Genomic DNA, 19,197 nt, shown 5'->3' with positions numbered 1-19,197 from the left:
TGTTACTTCCTGGTGGGCCATTTGTGACGTCAGGCTCGGCCTCATTAGAATGTGAGTAAGACCCAAGGTCCTGAGAAATTGCTAAAAAATTGGTGATTTAATTAATTACAGTGCTGCAAAAAAAATGGAACACCCAGGCCAGTAGGTGTGGTGGCATACGCCAAAATGTAGTATTTAAGATTAATAGAGAAAGAGCTTCACCATTTATTGCATATTTACACCAGCTTTTATTTGGAGAGTGGGAGAGATAAGAATATTATTATGGTTTTAAAAAATATTAGGAATGTCACTAAAATGTATGTTATTTTTCTTTGCCAGCAAACTCTTTCTAAAGCCTCCCAAATTAATTCCAGTTTGGTCAATGAACACACACATTTTAAAGTTATAATTACTATTGATTACATGAGTAAGTGAACATACTGCCTTGAGTTCTACTTTTAAAACCTTCCACATTTCCTATGCATAAACACGATACTGACATTTGTAATTCTTAGTCTGAACATAAGTATGCCATTGTTGTAACTTCATCAGATTAGTAATTTGCTCTTTAATATTACTATATTTTTTAAACTCTGCATATTAAACTATAATGTAACCTATTAAGCCAGACTTTGGTAAGGGAAAGTGTATATTCTCTTAAATCTTTAAAACACAGCTATTGTTGAATTTTGAATTGGCCACACTGAAGCATGAATAAAGAGACCATTTTTTAAAGTTGCACCTGGGTAGTATGAATAATTTTGAGTAGGTCATTAAATAATTCTAGTCAGACACTTATGTAGTGATCATTAATAATAAAAAAATACTATCAGCTCCAATTGATCATATATCCCCTGAACTTAGTCTCCAAATCCAGTATTTTAGAATTTAGAAATTTTGAGCCTAAAACATTCATCAAGTCCCTCCTTACCTTATCATCATTGAGAAAACTGAGGCACAGAGTGGGTAAGAAGTCCAGAAAACTATGTGACTTATCCAAGATCACGTGCGAGCTAGTAGTAGGAGAGGCTATTTAAAAGCATTTAATTGTGAACAAACGTATACAACAATATTTACAAAATAATAAACATCATCAAACATTTTTATATCAGTTACAAATGATCGTGAATTTTCCCTCTCTTTCTGTTGATTTTTCTTTCTTTCTAAAACCTGAACAGCAAATCTTAACTCATATAGGAACTGCCAAACCAAAGCTCTTTAGGAAGCTGTGACTTGAACTGACAGGCAGCTTCTTCACCAGGAAAGGGGGGATAACCTTGGTTAGAACTCCACACAAAATGCAGTGGGGGCAAATGAGATGAATCTGAGAGTGCTTTGTGTACTTCAGAGGTTATTAGTTTTATTTTTAGTAAAGGACCCTGGAGTTAAAACATGATAATTTCTGGCCAATAAGTTGGCTTTGCCCCTTAATAGGAAAGTTGATGCACTGCCAATTTAGCTCTGGAAACGGAGGCACTAAAATAATTTCAAGCAACTAGGTTTCCTACCAGGCTGGTTGAAATCACTTGGAGGATTAGCTTTCCACCTTTGGAATTGAAGTCAGGATTTCCTGAGTGGAAGACTCAACTCTGTTTTAACAGACAGAGCAGTACCACAAGACTGTCCGATGTTACTGCCTCTATTTCTTTTTAAAGGTTACCGAGTAGTGTGGGCGCTTTAGGAAGAGGGAAATCACATAGCTTCCTTGTCGCAAATACTCAATCTTACTTCTATTAATATGGCATCCATTTGCTATATGATTACATTTCATTGATTGCTTTGTGGAGGAGAGAAGGGAGGGGGGTATTTATTTGCTCTGTCTCTTTCCTCATGTTCTGGTAGATTTCTCCGGTTTTATTCAGATAAAGGGGAAAACAGCTCAGAAACATTAGCTGCAAAAAAATCCCGAACACCCCTCCCCCCATAAAACAACAACGAAAATCTCTATTCTAGAAATTTTTGCACAGGTAAAAACAGAATACTGCTTTCTGTTGTTTGTCTTTATTATACACATAGCATTAAAATGGTCCACAAATGCTTACTCTGTAAAATGAGAGTGGCCATTTGCTAACTTCATAGTCCTACTATAACAGTGAGACCATAAGCTTAAAACTGTCTAACTTGCTTAGCACTACATATAATTAGATTGGGGAAGGGATGCTCCAATTAGAAGCATAGCTAGCTTCTAATATATCCGTAGTACTTCATTCTGCAGATATTTACTAAGCACCTATTATGTGTTAGGCATATTCTGAGATCAGGGAATAAAGCAGTATACTAGACTGCATAAAGACTTCCTCACAAACTGACAGCTATATAAGTAAACACCTGTCACATAATAAGTGCTATGGAGAAGCAGGTTAAAGGGTTCAGGAATGCTGGGTGGTGTCTGAGGGAAGGCAAGGGTGCTATTTTATACAGGGTGATCAGGGAGGCCTACCTGATATCAGATGAGTTTTGAGCAGAGACCTGAGAGGATGGAGTGAGCGATCAGCCCACCTGGAGATACCTACACATGTCCTTTTGTATTATAGCTTGAAGCCTAGCACAGACAAGGAGATTAGCTATACATTTCAGGGAAGTGAAACATACAAATAAGAAGCCTTTACACAATACCTGAATCAGCTCTCAGTTTATCTCCCATGATCCTTACACCCTGTACATACAAGTTAATCTTCTCTCCTGACTAAAATTCCTCACAGTACCTCCTCTCATCACTGAAAGAGAGAGTTTTCCAGTTGCGTTGTGCAAACAACCTAAGTAGGTAATTCAGGTAGAAATGTCCACTCTGAGGCCCTGATTACTTGATTTGGCAATGGGTATACAGGATGAAAAAGATGTTGAAACAGCTGACTTTGCAACTGGCCATGTCTACACAGCAAAGAAGCTCAAAGGAAACTGGGCAGTAACATGGGTTTTAGAATGGTGGGTTTTTAAAGTTCTTCTTTTAATTAAAAACAATCCCCCCCCCCCCAAGAATGGCACATACATCAACAACAGCAAGCAAACTAGGTATCAAATTTCTCCTTTCCTTTGAACTGTGTAGGACACAGTCAGTAGTAGTATTGACTGGTTTAAGTTCTTTTTATTGTGTCTATCTATGCTCTACAATAATGGTGATAACAGATAATGATAGGAAATAACCAAAAATTTCAAAGATCAAAGAAGGAAAAGCAAAGAAACACAATGGGCAACAAATCATTTCAATCAATTTTCACAAAACTATGCAACAGAATTTTCCATGCTTGATAATAAAACTTTCAGACACATCGTAGTTGTTATGAGAAAAACTGGGTGTGTCGAACATTTTATTGAGACTCTCTGATTTATCTTACCTAGAACAAAAATATGCATACATTGTGGAAATGAACTTCTGATATGAACAGTTTTCAAGCCCTTTATATGATATTACAGATATAATATTGAATCATGACTGTAGAAAGATGGGAATAATTGCTAACTAAAAAAATAATTTATGATTAGCTAGTTTAAGATTGCCTCACTAATCCAAAGAAATGGAAATCAGCATTTCTGTTGTTGAGAAGGACAAAGGGCTTAATCACACACATAAACATACACACATACACATTTTATTGAAAAACTTTCATTAATACAGGGTGGAGCAAAAGTAGGTTTACAGTTGTGAGTACATGAAACACAGAGTTTATTCTTATATTACTATTTATTAATTCTATGTGAACAACTATAAACCTACTTTTCCCCCACCTTATAAAGATATATTTAAAATATTTTATCTATGTAAATCAAAATATTTAAAAATAAGATTTACAATTGTAATAAAGTTGTAAATTTGTCAGATAAGCTTTGAAACCTTAATGGTGATATGGGTGGGTCTATTTCTTAAATGGCCACACTTTAAGATGACCACAGAAAATTGAACATTCATTCATTCATTCAACAAATGCAGGAGTCTGAAAAGTATGCGAACATAAGACTAACTATTATTCAACAGCATGTTGATTATACTTTCAAGTGATATGCTTAATATGCTTGCCCTGGCCTAGTAGTTCAGTTGGTTAGAGCATCGTCCTGATACACCAAGATTGTAGGTTTAATAATCCTCGGTCAGGGCACATAAAAGAGTCAACCAATGAATGCATAAATAAGTGGAACAACTTCTTTATTGGTGTCTCTCTGTCTCTCTCTCTCAAAGTCAATAAATAAAATGCAAAGATTTTATTTATTTTTAGAAAGAGGCGAAGGGAGGGAGAAAAAGAGTGAAACATCAATTGGTTGCCTCTTGCATGCCCCCAACTGGGGGCCTGGCCCCACAACCCAGACATGTGCCCTGATCAGGAAGATACCCAATCCGCTGAGTCACACCAGTCAGAGCTGAAAATCGATAAATAAAATTTTAAAAAATACACTTAATATCTTTTTTCTGGTCAACCTCCAGCTATCATCCATCTTTTCAGATAAGGTACAGTACCTCCACATTTAAAGCAATTGTAAATCTGAAAAAAATACAATCAATACACTATAGAATATCCCAAAAGTCTAGGAACATAAGGAAAATAATGTATTTCCAGATGAAAAATTATACCTTTTGTTTTAAATTTAGAGGCATTTTATCTAAAAGGTATCTGGAGACTGGAAAAAAAAGAACGTACTGAGCATATTATTTGAAAACATAACTAACTTTAACTAACATTTTCAAAAATTTTCCCGACTTTTGGGGCTCTCCAGAGATGTTAAGTGTCTACTGCGTGCCTGGCACTGTGTGAGACCATGGGTATGCAACGGTGAGCAAAAGTGGTTCCTCCCCCACATTAATTACCACCTACTCACAGGAGCAGAACAAAGATTTTCCTGCAGCTGCGTTAAAGTCATATCTATCATATTTTTATGCTGATATGAGCAAACACCTTTTATTCATTCATTCATTCATTCATTTTAGTAGGGAACTTGAATATCCCCACTTCCTTTTTTTATTGTTCAGTTACAGTTGTCCCACCTCTTTCTGCATTGCTCTCCCCTGCCTCATCCACCCCTGTCTGGCCCCCAAGCTCCCACAGTCAATCCTCCCCTCCCCACCCCACCCCACCCCACCCTATCCCACCCGTGCCCATGAGTTCCTTGGCTTGCCCCTTCCCCTTCTTTCCCCATTGATATCTATAATATTTTGACAGCAAATTAGGAATGAATATATAGCTGTTAAGAATGAATGAATGAAAGAAAAAAGAATGGATGGATGGATGAATGAATGAATGAACAAGTGAACAAAAGAGAAAGAAAGAAGGGGAAGGAAGAAAAGAAGAAAGGGAGGGAGGGGCAGGCAAACTGTAGCCTAGTAGGATTAGAAATATAACACTTTAGAACTGGAAGGCAATCTTGGAGATCATCTAATTTAGCGACTCTTTAATATATCAAATTAGCTGAGGAAGCTTTTCCAAGTTAAATGTACAAGACTCAACCCCAAACCTACTGCCTTAAAAATTTCTGTGTATTTGCATTTTTAAAAACCTCCATAAGGTGTATACAATTCACACCTTTGATTGAAATGCACTGATCTAGTTTAATTCCCTCACATTATACATGAGGAAAAAGAGGCCCAGAGAAGCTCAGAGGCTGACCTGAGATTACAGTTTTTGTACTGCAATTTAAGTTTTCTGATTTTCAGAAAGATACTATGGAACAACAGTCTTTTTTTGGTACTGTTACACCACATCACTACTGTCTATTGAATCTCTACGCAAAAAAGAAGCAGGATGAATGACAATTACTTGGCTAAAAGTTACTGCACCAAAGTTAAAAAGCCAGTGTCTACAGGTAACACAAACATATATATAACAAGAAAAGATTCATCATACACCGCAGTAACCTGGCTGCTTCCTGTTTAACCAGCCAAATCAAACCAGTGTAAAACACTCCCACACAAATAGCATTATTCCTATCAATGTCTCATTTCAGCACTGCAATGAATAATAGTTTTGGTTTCTGTGGGTAAGGAAGGAAAAGAAGAGTGTGATTTTTTCCCCTGGCTTATTCCTTAAAATTCAGAAGGTTAAAAAAATCCATTTCCAATACCTCAATATGCAGAAAGCCCAGTCTGCTTTTAACACGTTTGGCAGTATTTGAGGACGTGTTTTTGGCCATTAGCCTGCCAAGACGTTTAAGCTTATAGAAGGCCCACTGAGGGAACATATATGATTAACTTAGTTAAACACAAATGTCTTTTCTGTATATTTTATTCCCTCCTTCCACATTCACAAAAACATAAAAGGGTAAAGCACTACAGAACTAAGTGAGGGGGGCCAGCTATTTATCACTTCAGCTCCTTTCTCAAGGCTTGTGTAAATAAGAACTAAGGCAACTCAATGAAATTATTCATATGATCTTTGCAATGAACAGAGCTAAGCATCAGAAAGCAGTTCAAAATTCCTCTGGAGCATATGTATTTCCTTACAAGAAACATCTGTGATTCTCTAATGCACTTCAGGCCTAACTTTATCTCTTGCTAAAAATTATGTAATATGCATACACTTTAAGCACTGAACATACTTATTAATTACATAGTCACAGAAGAATTTAAAATGCCGTTTCTTTTTAACACACATTCTAACAAGTATTTCAACACCAGAGCCCTAAGCAGTCTTCTTAAATAAAATTTAACCATTCCCTAAATTGTTTAGAAGACATGTTTTAAATAAAAATGAATGCCACACTCTCTAGCCCTTTTGCAGATCCTAACTCAGGAACTTAGATTATTCAAGTATGTAAATAACAGTTGGAAACATCAATTACAGTTAACAAGTTACGAGTTTCTTCTGAAGATTACTGTATTATTTGCTTATCAGTGAGCTACATGAAAAAAGAAGTATACATGCCTTGGTGAAACTGTAACATGTTTTAAATCAGTTTCCTGTTATTCGACTGAAAGTGGTGTGTGTGTGTATATGTGTGCTGCACGCATGCCCATAGGTGTGTTTCCAGAAAACAGCATTTTAATGAGGGCAGAGGAGCTGGCCAATATAGAAAAGGGTTTTAACAGATGTTCTATTTCAACAATAGTTACTGTGGGTTTTGTCACTATAGCAATGGGCCTGTGTGGGGTGCGCGTCAGGCAGGCTGGGGTGCTCAGCTGGTAAGGCAACATAAGCCTCATTTTAGCTTGAGCTGAGCAAATTTCCTCCAAGAAGCTTTGCTTAATTGAGTGACAGCTTCCAAGAATAAAGGAAATGTCCAAGCAGCAGTTGGTGGGCACTGCTTCACAGTACACTGCTGTCCTAACCCTAACCTCACACCTTCTCCTAGATTTGATCAAAGGCCGCCACTATGGTTCATTAGTGGTGGTTCTTTGGAGCTAGGCGGTAACCTAACCTCCAGGGTCTCAATGATCCCTGCAGCCTGGGTTAATTTCAGCTGTCTCTACGGGGGCTACATGAAACATGGCATTTACAAATTTGGATTATACAGCACTATTTATTACACGATGGAAGAGTTCCAAAAATGCCAGAAGAGACGTTGGCATTTATGCAAGTCAACTACTGTTCAATCCAAAGAAGCACTATATTCTATAGGATGTTTTTGCCAGGATTGAAAGAGCCTATGTGAAAACACCTTAATTAGGACCATCTTAGCACCTTGCTATTGGATAGCCTCTAGCTTGGGGTGTTATGTTTCAAATGGGCCAACTAGCTGGAAACAGAACCCCCACCCCACTCCGCCCCCAGTCCTGTAACCAATCCCTCCACTCTCAGTCCTGAGAATGTGTATTTTCTTATTTTCAGATTTAATAAGTCAAGTATATCTGGTAGCTATTAAAAGATTTAAACCATTTCTGTTTTAAAGGTTTCAGTGTTTCGAGATTTCAAGCCCACAGAGGGGGCAAATCTAGAGGGTTTGGTTCTCCCCATCTCCCGTTTTAAAAATATCCTTATTGACTTCTCTCTACCCTTTCAGTGCATTTCTAACACACGTTCATGGGCTCACAAGAAGAAAAATAGAGGAATTCGAAGGAAAGACAGTATACCAAATACTCTTCAGTGACCTAAAAAGATAATTATGATGACGGATTCTTAAAAACAGTGGGGAAAAACTTGAAAACATTAGCTACTTATAGTATGCTATCAGATAACCTTTTTTTCCCCTTTTCTTCTTTGGGGAAACCCAAACTGCTATACAATGTTTTCTTTCAAATTGCCTTTATTGAACAGTTCGGTTATGGCTGCTCAAAGCCAAGGGCTGTCTGAGCAAACCAGGGCCAATACTGTATCACATTAAGTGATGGCTACTTTATATCACTTTTTAAAAAGGTAACAGAAGTGGGGAGGGTGCTGTGAAGGTGGTTATAAAAAACTTCACAGGAAACCAAATAGCCTTTATTTAAATTAAAAGCAATCACAGCCTGATTCTTGGAACACACTTCGAAATGCTTTTTGGCATGCAGCTGCTGCATGCCGCCAATATTGTGTGTAATTGGAAACATTTCAAACAGAATTGTTACCGAAGTCAAAGACCATAATTGCGAGCTGTGGGATCTGAGCCTCAGATAAAAGAAGGGCAGCTGAGTGAGAGCACGCTGCATGGAGGAGTCTGCTTACGGGTCTGCATCTGACTGCAATATTTTCACCGTATTATTGACAAATCTTTCTTTCCAGAGGCCCAAAGAGAGAAGAAGGAAACAGAGAAGCACACACAAAGAAAGCTGGTGGGTGCTATAAATCAGCAATTGGGACACAACTCTTAGAAAGGAGTTACAACACTTCAGCACTAGAACAACTGAAATAACACAACTCATTTTTTTTTCCCTCCTGAAGGGTAATCCACTAGAAGTGAAAGGCATCTTTCCCAAGAGTTTACCCCAACTCCACCAGTGAGAAAAATGCAACTTCAGTTTAATTAGTCGGTTGTTTTTTAGGATCACTCAGGACCAAAGTGATGGACAGGGGTGGAAAAAGTTAAGTAAAGGTAAATGACAGCTGCTTGCTAGTGTACAGCTCTAAGTTTTAAAATGTTTACATTTGCTTCTGCCTTGCTAACGTCTTCATTTTTTTTTATTTTAAACTTAAAATATCCTTTTATAGGGAAATGACCCTGAAAGGGTCTAATCAGTTCAGGCTGGGCAATCATTCTTGTTCCTAGAGAGAGGTCCCTTCCAAAGTGACCAAAATGCATTGAGTTCAGTCTAAACATGTGCACAAAACCGAGACTCAGGAAGAATTATTACATTCTCGTTGAGAGGTCTGATCCCCCCAGTAATGTGAACAGTCAGTGCCAGTGGACCCCTGGCTCGGGAACAGTTCTTGGAAAAATCGTGTCATTCTGGCACACAGGAAAGGGATCTGATTATTCTTTCGTATCTCCGCGCCAGAAGTGTCATGACATCAGCGTGCTCCAACTTGTAAAGCATGTCTCTTCCCACCATCTCTCCTTCAGCGGAGAGGGGAGTGGGGGAAAGGAAGGTGTAGGTGGATCCTTACGTCAGGCCAGGCCTTTTCCACTGCTCCAAAATGTTGCTTCACTAACAGACATGTAGTTAATGTCCTTTACTCCAGTCCAGCACAGCGGTAAACAAGAAGACGTGAACACTGTTTACTGGGGAAGTGGAGGCTGCAACACTGAACGTGTGTCTAGGATGGAGAGGTCCAGAGGCTGGGGCTGCTGCAACCTCCTGCTGCCACCTCCATCCCCAGCACTCCAGGCACTCCGGTTGGGAGCACCGGCTCCACGGCTCCACGTGCTGCCTGAGGTTTCGAGGAACTGCACCAGTGCATGACTTGGCACCTGGATTATTTTACTTTCCCCTCCCAACTCATTTGCTCACGCCAACCTTCTAAAGATATTAGTGTAAAACAGGGTAATGTTTTATTCTGTGACCACAAGAGAAAGCAGGAATGGTCGCATGAAACACTAACCAACCAACCAACCAAAAAACATAGCTCATTCACTTTCCCAGCTCTTACTTATTGTGGAATAATTACACCTGGATTTAAGCAAATTAAATATTCTTACACTAATAAGAGTTAGGTAATTGATATTATTTTATGTGAAATGAAAGGGAAATAAGAGAGAGCCATTGTTCTAAGAGGAAGGCCACTCTAACCTGGTCAAGTGACATCTTCAACATTTCTATCCCCAGTGAGACTCACTTTGACTTTTAAAATTACTATCCTTCCTTAAAAGGAAAAATTTATTCTTCATAAATGACTCTAACCAGGAAATTAACTGCAATAACTAGGATACTGACAATGATAATCTTTCCTGAAAATAGTTTCCCAATAATATTGGGCAACCCAAAGTACAGGGATAGGCCACTAAAAGTTACTTAATTTCTGGAAAACAATTTCTTATTTTTTTAAATATTTACTTATTTATTTTTAGACACAGGGGAAGGGAGGGAGAAAGAGAGGAAGAGAAACATCAGGGTGTGGTTGCCTCTTGCACACCCCCACTGGGACCTGGCCAGCAACTCAGGCAATGCCCTGACTGGGAATCAAACCCATAACCCTTTTGTTTGCAGGCTAGTGCTGAGTCCACTGAGCCACACCAGCCAGGGCTAGAAAATATATATTTTTAAATTCTTGTTCTATCTCTTGAGTACTATGAGTGACTACTTATACTCAACTCTGTGATATTATTAAGTCATAAGAGATTTTAGAGAAATTATCTTAAAATGTCATTTTTGTAAAACTTAGATTTAAGCTTACCTTTTTCTTTTGTCTTTTCAGAGTTATCAATAGGAGAGGATATTATGAACAACCAGACTTTACCCACATCTGACTCTTAATAGTTTAGCTATTAACCCTGTAAGAAATTTTTCTCCACAGTTGCTATTAGATTTTATTTGGACGACCCAAGCTCACTCATTACAACCTACTTTATTATAGAAACAAATCATGGTTCCATGGACCTTGATTATAGAAACATGGTAAACTTTTAAAGTTCATTGGTTTTGCTGGCAGGACTGATTAACTCTGTTACTTTAATAAAATATATCACATTTCTTTAAAAAACCTATGAATCAACAGGCTCACAGAGTGAGAAACACCAATTAGTACCAAATTAAGAATGGAAAACCATTCATTTACATCAGTATGGCTACCTCTATGTAGCACCCAGTTTTTCCTCCCCTGTCCCCTCCTTCCCTCTCCATCCTCCCTGCCCCCGCTCCCTCCCTCTCTTCCTCCCTCCCTCCCTTCCTCCCTGGGCTTATTCACAAGAATGAGTCACTATTGTTAGCCATGATGTATTAAAGCAGAGATTTTTCAAGTTCATCAGCAAGTGTGCTGACTCTTAACTGTGGGTAACGTCCATTTATTTCTAGCACCTTTTGGTTTTCATATGTAGAGCACATGCATTGTTAACCTTTAAATCCTTTGTACAAACATTTCTGGAAGAGCTTGTAAAATATCTCCTTCTGTGTTTCCTGACTCACCAGTTGATGGCATTTAGAAACCCTCTGGTACCAGCAGGTGCTGTATTTTGCTTTCTTCAGGCTCCAGCTGGGCTACAATGACAGATTTCTGTCCCAGGCCAAGCCCAGCCACCTAGGCTAGGACCCCATCGGAGGCAAACCGAACAGGGCCCCACCAGACAGCAAGATAAATGGCTGCTGTTTAAGTTTAAAATCCCCTGGTGGGAGTAAATATTGTTCCAGAGAAAAAGGCTTGACAAATATTGCATCATCCTTCCAGAGCTGTCTTGATTAAAGCAGAATCTTTGGATTAAGTTGGTGCTTAATTCAAAATGTATCTATCTTGCTGTCATGGGATTGTTTTTTTCTTCCTCGAGTCTGAAAACAGACATATTGTTGGGGATGGTCAAACAAGGCTGCCACCTCCCAAGGGGGCTGGAGTCCACTCCTGATAATAGAAGGAGGCTGAACATTGACACTTCATGAGGATAATGGAGACAGCAAAGGCTTAGTGGGAAAAGGCCAGTTGTCACCTAAGTGACAGGCAACAGCTGAGCTCACACATCTGGAGCTGGATCAGGGCAAACATTCAGCAACCCTCGCCCGTCTAAACCTTGGGCCTGTCTGAAGGGACAGATGGAAGTTCCTTTCACTCCCAAAGTGCATTAAAAAATATCTGATGGTGAACCCCATCAATTATGTAATATCAACTGCAGACACCACCTTCTGAGGTACTGATTAAAATGAGGAGGTAGGCAAAACTGTCTGGCGAGCACAGAGACAATTTCATTAAGTATAATTTGTCCTTCATAAAGTTCATCCAAAAAGCCACGTATACACACATGCTTTTTACAGCACAAATGCATCTGAACTCCTCCCGAGAGGCAAGGTGTTCGTTTCTTTATGCAGGTCCCCATGGCGTGCTCTTCCCCGTTGTTCATGGCTGCAGTTCTGCCTCCCGTCCGCGTTTTAAAATCAGCAAGCAAACGTGTTTGTCTTGTGGTTCTGAACCCTCCTTGGGCAATCTGGGACTCAGTGCGGTGCCATCCGACCTTCCCCCTTCCCCACCTCGTTCTTCAGCCTCCGGAAGACAATCTGTGGACAATTTTCCCAAAGTCCCAAAATAACACGGCACTGCCAATAAGCACTGGCGATGCCGTTTGTTTTTCTTAGAGGGCAATGAAAATTTAACAGCTTTCTGCTGCATCCTGAGCCCCAGTCCTGCTAATCGTTAACATGCCCAGTTTCTTTAACTTTTTCTGTCTAACGGGAGGAAGACGCTCGCATTCTTTCCCATATACGTCCTACATTGAGAAAACATCATTGCCCGGGCAGGGGGTGGGGGGCGGTGAGCTGATGCGCCCCGGACCAGAAGCAATCGGCCCTCACCCTAGAGCCTTTGGAGAGGATCGGCACCCTCCCTCCGGACGCCAGTAGGTGACAGGCGATCCTAAGCGGCGGGCATGCCAACGCACCCTCGCCTTCCTGCGGCAGCATCACCCCAACTCTGGGGCCACTGAATGGGTTTCCGCGCAGGAGAGAATCAAGGGAAGAGTTGGTTGTGATGCAGCAAACAAGAGCCATGCGGGCAGCCTATCTGCAGCCCTCCCGGTGCTGCAGCCTAATATCTGCTTTCACTGTCGACACAGCCCAACAAATCGAACATGACCTTCTCCCTTATTTTCTGTCACGCTGGTCCAGTCTCAGTGTCACAGACCCTCCCGCAGTGACACCGAAGGTGCCCGGCACTTCCCCTGCGGGGCTCGCTCCCCACCGCCGCGCCCGCAGCCCTCTGCTGAGCGCACCCGGAGCCGGGCTGCCACTCACCCCGCGCGAAGGACAGTACTCGGCTGGACGGTCCGCCGCGCCGCGCCGCGCCGGGTCTGCGGAGCTGCGGTTCTTGGCGTCAGGGGTGGGCGAGGGTGGGCAGCACGCGAACCATCCAGAGCCCAGAAAGTCGCCGTGCCAGCCGCAGCGCCCCTCGGGGAAGTTAGCGCAGACGGCGCGAGGCTGGCACGTCCCGGGGCGCGCTGTCGGGCGGCTGCGGCCGCTGGAGGGAAGCGGCGCTGGCACCCGGCTGCAGGCAGAGTGCTCTCGGACTCCGAGCCCCGCGCCGCCGCGCCGCCGCTCACCCCGCCCTCGGCCGCCCGGGCCGGGCGGGAGCGAAAACGCGGAGCGCGGACACCACAGCGGGATCCAGGCCTCTTGGCGCGCCTACGCGCACCCCGGCTCGGCCCAGAAAAGCGAAGTCGGTGCTCGGCGCTGCGAGGCAGGCGGGCGGGCGGGCGGCCAGGCGGGCAGAAAAGGCTCTTTGCGCAGCCGGCCCTACTGAGCTGGCGGCGGGTTATCTGCTAGAAGTTCACCCAGGCACAGCCTTAGGTTCTCAAGTGCTGTTCTGGCGTGTCTTCTCTGCCCCGCCCCCTATCTTATGCCTTTTTTTTTTTTTTTTTTTAACTAACAATCCTGATAGATTGAAAGACTGGAAGGGGAAATAAGACAAAGCCAATTTCCTCAGATCAAACGGTTTGAGGGTTGCCTCTTTGGGTTTCTTTTCCTTTGGTTTGTGTGGGTGGGTGGGTGGGTAGATAGTTAATTAAACTCTTAGATTCCTTCCGGCGCGCCTTGCTGCACCGGGGACCCACCTGGACGCGATCCTATCGGTGTGATACCACAGGCACTGCTTTGTAGCAGGAAGAAGATTAAGCCTCTAGTCCGTTCTCTTCCCTCCTCGACGTTTCTGTTCATCTCCAAGAAAACCTTCAAGTGTGGGGAGTGCACGCGAAAACCTCAGCCCACCCCAATGTTCAGAGCTGGACCTAAGTTAGCAGGGCGCACCGCAAGTGGTGTTCAAAGTATTAGTTTGATCACGACGATAATTTTTCACTGGTTAAACTCTTCTCCATGTTTTCAGTCCGCCCAATTCCCAGGGCTGGGCTCTCAGGCACAGTCTCCCAGAATAAACTAAAACTCAGCCAGTTTGAAAGTTTTGCCTTGACATTTGTGTCATCCTAAAACCTCTCCCTCTTTCCAGTTCCCGATCAGTGGAGTCTCACACTCTGTGGGTACTTCCCCTCTACCCCCAACACCCCGTGGCAGAGAGCAGACCCCACGGCAGCAGCTACTAACCCCAACTTGACAGGTGTCTCTGGAAACCTGGGGCTTCTTGACCACTCAACCGCTTCCATAGTCCTTTAAGATACTGTTTTTATCTTCCATGAAGATGAGGGTGTATGTGTGTGAGTGTGAGCGCGCGCGCGCGGAAGCGTGGGGAGTGGCTGGAAGGTAATGCGGAGGGTGTTGATTTATGCAATTTTTATTCCTTTAAGAAAAATCAAAACTTCCAATTTAAGATTTTTTCTTCGGTGTTCCAAATCTCACTGATTTTCATTGGGAGTGAAACAGGGAATTCTCAGCAAAACCTGAGCAAATTGAAAGAGATGTAAGGTAATAACATCTAAAGGCAAGAGGAGGAGAAAACGCTACAAATCCAGGGGAATGTTTTTGCTGTGACTCAGATCTCCCCTGCACTGTAGAAACTCACTCCCCTGCAGATACTGGGGCTGCTTTCCTAAACCACTGAGCACAGATTACTCATGAAACAAAGATGTTGCTTTTGAAGTAACTCTACTTGCTCAGTGGTGTTGGTGACTGATGGGCAAAACAACCTGTGCAGTCTTGCTTCTCAGCATTTTATTGGAGTTTGCTTTCTAAGTTGTGTCTGTTTATCTTGCCTGGGTTACAGATGCTTCCATTAGGCGATACATTTTTAGCTTCTATCTAAACTGCAAAACTGCCCAAGAAGACTGACAAAATAGTTTAGTTCATCCATGGAGGTAGTGAAAAGCAGTATTTTCAAGAGCAAAGAGTCCAGTCTCCTTGTTAGCATGTTTGGGTGCTTATCTGTTTAAGTGTTTCAATCAGGACCTTCAAATGAAAGCAGTTTCCCAACCAACTACATGGCAGTGGAATAGAACCAGTGGAAGATGGAGTAGAGGATGACATCATTCAATTTCTACAGCCACATCTCCATGGGAAAGTCCTCTTCCGTGGACCAGTAAGCATTAGTAGCAGGCAGGGTTAGGTATGGAGAAGCTCCTGAGGAGAATATGTATAGAGCTTGCATTTGGGTCTCTCTATTAATTGTGGAAAATGCTCCTTTCTTATGATAATACCGATACCAGAGGAAATAGCTGTGTGGTGACTTCATAAAGGTTTTGTTTATTACACAGAGCAAACATGTTGGGCACTGTAGGGCCAACAGTTGTTCCCCTAAGAGACTTACTGCCTCTTTGGACAAGTGTGTACTGGGCAACGCCTCCATAGTCAATGCAACTGTGACACATGGCCTTCAACCTGGACTCTCCTAAAGTTAGTTTGGGTGCTGCCTGTGATGATTTGCCACCAGAGCTGTCTGAATCAAATCTCATCCCATGGCTTACCCAGCGTAGCCTAGAATAATGCAGTTAACCTTGAGGAGATGCTTAGTTTCTTTGTAAGAATAATAGTAATGTCCCCCTTTGGGAACTGTTGGGAAGGCTGAGTGCTAGGTGTGCAGAAAAGACTGAATGGGTGGAAAGTTTACGTAATGCCAGTTTACAGACATCTTCTCACAATCACCCCTCTTTACACTAGCCTCCGTGCGAAACCCTGCAAGTTAGAAAAGAACCATTTTAAAATTTAATCTGAAAAACAAATCTTCATTGTGGACTGCTGGGTTGTTTCTGGGTCTTCTGTATTAATGGTATTATTTTCTTTGTCTTTACAAACCAAAGTGGTACCACTGTACCTTTTATAAATAAATCAATTCACTTAGGTAGCATCTGCTTTTCTCTTAAAGCCTTTATAACAAATATATCTTTAAAAAAGAATTGTGTCCTCCAAAGATTCAGATGTTGAAATATTCTCTAATACCTCAGAATTTAACCTTATTTGGAGATAGGGCCGTTTGAGAAGAAATCAGGTTAAAATTAGGTCACTAGGGTAAACCCTAATCCAACATGACTGGAATCCTTATAAAAGGGAACATTTGGAAACAGACACAGACACAGGAAGAACACCATGTGAAGATGGAGGCTGAGATCAGGGTGATGTGTCTACAAGCCAAGGAAGCATCAGAAGCTGGGGGAGAAACACAGATCAGATTCTCCCTTACAGCCCTCAAAACGAGCCAACCCTCCTGACACCTTGATTTTGACAGTTCTAGCTTCCAGAACTGTGAGACAATACATTTCTGTCCTTAAGGCACTCAGTCTGTGGTTCTTTGTTACAGCAACCCTAGCAAATGAATTCAACATCCAGCCAAGTCATGCTATGAATGCCTCTTGGCTCATTGAAGTGTACTTTCCTGTGAAGATGAGTTCACAACAGTTTGGGCCACAAGACTGGGACTTAAACAAACAAAAGCTTGATGGTGTGGCAGGCCATTTGATTCCCATGTCCATCTGACTCCTCGTTTTTGCTTTGTCCATGTTTCTTTAGTTTGTCCACATCTGGGACTCCTTCCCCAGCCTGCAGACTCAGCCCCACTGAGTGTTTCCAGGGTGAATCAGTCTTGACCGTGTTATGACCTGCTTAGGCTTAGCTGTATAGTTATGTTCCCTTGCTCTAAATCCTACACAGTCTTCCCAGGGCTTTCTGGACCCAGTGCACACTCCTTGGATTAACCTAAAATTGCCTCATAGCCCTGACCAGTGTGGCTCAGTTGGTTGGGCAGAAAGCCCTTAGGTTCGATTCCCAGTCAGGACACATGCCCAGGTTGCAGGTGGGAGCCCATATAAGAGGCAAATGATCGATGTTTCTCTCTCTCCTTCTCCCTCCCTTCCTTGCTCTAAAAATTAATAAATAAAATCTTTTTTAGAAAGGTGCCTCATTTTTGCATTCTCCTTCTCTCTCTAGTTTATTTTCCTCCCACTCCCCACTCTGTTTGCTCTAACCATAACAGTTATTTACAGTTCTTCAAAAGCATCAAGCTAGTCTATCCCTGCATACTTTGAACACACCTACAATGTTACCTACTAAAAACTGCCCTGTTAGCTAGCTCCTGCTCATCCTTTATATTTCAAACCAAGCATCGCCTTCTCTGATAGTCCATTGATGTGCTTATTTGTTGTTTTGTCGGTCCAGCATCTGTTTCTCTTTTGTAATGCCCTAGATTTCCTTTGGGGAACCACCTTCCCCCACTGTCAGTGGTTTCCTTGGCGACCCATTCCTGGTTTTGCAATTAGGATCATGTGACCCTGTCCTGGGAAATTAGAGCACTGGAACCCCTTGATCAGAAGATTGGTTCAGGGATTAGCATGTGACCCCAGTCAGGTCCTGGGATTTTGCAGGAACTCTTGGAAATCTCACAACGGTAATTTCAACTAATATTTATTGAGCACTTATGTATCTCTTTGCTGGAAATTCAACAGTAAACCAAAGTCTCTAGGCTTTTGGATCTTATTTGAGTCCCTGGATCGAACACTATCTGAAAACACACCCTCCCATTGAACATTTCAGGTTAAATTAATATTTTTTTGTTTCCTTTTAAGCCTGTTTAGGGTTTCAGTGACTTTCAAATGAAAGAATACTAACTGGTACATCCCTTTAGAAGCCGCTTTTCACTGTTCGACTTTCTACTCCTTTATCACTTCATTTGTTTACTTGATGGATTATACTACAACATATTCCAAAAAAAGGTTTAGGTCCATTGTAATTATGCAACAAGAACATATACCAAGTGAACTTGAAACTATGATTTGAAAGTAGGTATGAAACGTGAAACAGAAATGAGACAAATTCATAAAATTCATCCCGGATAGCCTGGGCCACAATTATCTTCCATGTTTCTAGCGGCTGACATAGCAAGGGTTACATAATTCTCACACAACTGAAAATGTGTCCAAGATAAAAGCAGTCCTGTTTGGAGAAGTACAACTGTTTGCTGAATCCGAGAGCAGAAAGAAGCACCCCAGCCCAGGTCATCATAAAGAAAAATGATGAACAACATCCTTAAAGAGCACACGACGATGTGTTTCTTGGGGCTGTTTCTGAGATCATCTTTCCATTCACTTTTCAGAAAATTCATCTTGCAGAAGGAGCAATTTAATTCACTTCACTTGGTGACAGTTACTTCACAGTGCACATGACAATTACAAAAAAGTGAGTTGTCTAGAGCTCTCTGGTAGCGCACAGCAGGGGCAAGCCATGTAGCTGGAGGGGACAGAGGTATAGTCAGGCAGGGAAGGCTTCCTGTGAGAAGAGGTACACAAAAGATGAGCTAACCTAGGCAAAGATATATGTGTGTGCTTGTGTGCACCTCCATGTGTAAGGAGGGGAGTGCGCATATGGTGAATCTGAGAGTGCAGTCTGGCTGCAGTCTGAGGAGCAAGGGCAGAGCGGGAGTGGGGGCTGGGATGGGCCTGGAGAGATGGGCAGAGGCCGGGGCATGAGTGAACTTAAAAGCAGGGTCAGATCTGGTGTGGGAAGATGGTGAGTTCAGTTTGGGATGAGAAAAAAAAGTAACCTTCAAAATGGAATAAGAAGGAACCAAAGAGATATTTAAAAGGTGTTAGGGAAAAAGTGTGATGTGAAAGAATTCCAAAGAAAAAGGTGCTTCCAGATAGAGCAGTACCTACCCTCTTCTGGGAAAGTTTAGACTGCTGTAGGGGAGTCCAACCTGTGGCCCATGGGCCATATGTGGTTCAGGATGGCTGTGAACGTGACCCAACACAAAATCATAAATTTACTTAAAACCTTTTTTTTTTTTTTTGCTCATCAGTTTTCGTTGGTGTTTTGTATTTAATATGTGGCCCAAGACAAATCTTCTTCCAGCGTGGTTCAGAGGTGCCAAAAGGTTGGAC

The 19,197-nt window shown here is 42.0% G+C and overlaps 1 protein-coding gene across 3 annotated transcripts in view; it reads right to left on the bottom strand.

The window, feature by feature from the left end:
* PRICKLE1 (prickle planar cell polarity protein 1) overlaps nucleotides 1-13,419 on the bottom strand; it is a 103,525-nt gene extending 90,106 nt beyond the window's left edge. For 2 of the 3 annotated variants that reach the window (XM_045829652.1, XM_045829655.1), the window contains exon 1: nucleotides 13,184-13,419. The gene's annotated coding sequence lies outside the window, so the exon portion shown is untranslated. Of the gene's footprint in view, nucleotides 1-11,377; nucleotides 11,482-13,183 lie in introns of those variants that run through there. The other variant, XM_045829658.1, reaches the window with a different exon arrangement.
* Nucleotides 13,420-19,197: the final 5,778 nt, after the last annotated feature.

Source organism: Phyllostomus hastatus, unplaced genomic scaffold (genome assembly GCF_019186645.2).
Source record: "Phyllostomus hastatus isolate PE091 unplaced genomic scaffold, TTU_PhHast_1.1 phas_scaffold_93, whole genome shotgun sequence".
Classification (NCBI taxonomy): Eukaryota; Metazoa; Chordata; class Mammalia; order Chiroptera; family Phyllostomidae; genus Phyllostomus; species Phyllostomus hastatus.
This window is presented reverse-complemented; position numbering and strand designations above follow the sequence as displayed.